The sequence below is a fragment of the Asparagus officinalis genome, chromosome 7, assembly GCF_001876935.1.
Source record: "Asparagus officinalis chromosome 7, Aspof.V1, whole genome shotgun sequence".
NCBI lineage: Eukaryota > Viridiplantae > Streptophyta > Magnoliopsida > Asparagales > Asparagaceae > Asparagus > Asparagus officinalis.
In genome coordinates this window covers 102,851,940-102,853,226 of record NC_033800.1, presented here as the reverse complement: position 1 = coordinate 102,853,226, position 1,287 = coordinate 102,851,940, and positions in this window count along the sequence as shown.

Sequence of the window (1,287 nt, the reverse complement as noted above, 5' to 3'; positions counted from 1 at the left end):
TGGATCAGACATCAAGAAAAAAACATCAAGAATAATTTTTACCTACAAAAATAAACATCAACAACAAACAGTTATTCAAAAATCCAATTTTACAGTAACAAGACATAACACACAAATCAATCTCTTCATGCACAGAGTTTCTCCGATACTAACCTTAATATTCTTGTAGAGTCAATACGATACTTCCCATTCTTGCTATACTCCCCCAAATCCAATTCATAAAGCTCCTTCGGGTCACTAGGCAACGCCACCCTCCAATTCCTAGCACTCGCCACCAAAACTGAGATGGTCAATTTATGATGACATGCTCACAGTCTTAACACCTGCAATTACGAAGAGAGCTCCAAGTAAACAAGAGTTCAAAAAACAACAAACAAATTAAAATTAAAAAGGCATCTTTGAAGCTATAAATCAAAATTTCCCTAAATCTACTCACTTTCACAAACAACAAATCATATATTTCATGTCGTGGCGGAGTGTTCATCATCAAAGTCCCTAAATCAAGCAAGAAGAGCTCAAAAATCATATATATGACAAAAATCAAAGTCCCTAAAACAAATAAACAAGAGTCCCTAAAACAAATAAACAAATTAAAATTAAAAAGGCATCTTTGAAGCTATAAATCAAAATTTCCCTAAATCTACTCACTTTCATAAACAACAAATCATATATATTTCAAAATTTCCCTAAAACATCAAAATTTCAACATCAAAAAGCCCTAAATCGAGCAAGAAATCAAAAACGCACCTTATTCAAGACTCTCTCTTGTCGTGGTGGAGTGTTCGCTGGGGTCGGGGTTGGAACCGGAGTTGGGGTGGGGGTCCTGGGATGGGATGGTCACGAGCGAGAAGAGGTAGAGGGAGGAGGGTTTGTTGGAGAGAGAGGGAGGAGAGAGGGAGGAGGGTTTGGGGTAGGGGGTCTTCGACGGTCTTGGGACGGGAGGAGAGGGAGGAGGCGAGGGAATGGGGAGAGAGAGGGGGTAGGGGGTCTTCGACGGTCTTGGGACGGGAGGAGAGGGAGGAGGCGAGGGAATGGGGAGAGAGAGGGAGGAGGGTTTGGGGGCAGAGAGTTAACGAATGGGTCTGTGGAGTACATTGGGAATAGGGGTGATGGACTGTGAGCATGTCATCTGTCGTTCGTTAAATCCAACGGCACAAAATCTTTTCGCACTGTTAGTGTGCGAAAATCTTTTCGCACTGTTAGTGTGCGAAAATCTTTTCGCATCCGAAGATTCCTCTCTCTCTCTCTCTCTCTCTATATATATATATATATATATATATATATATA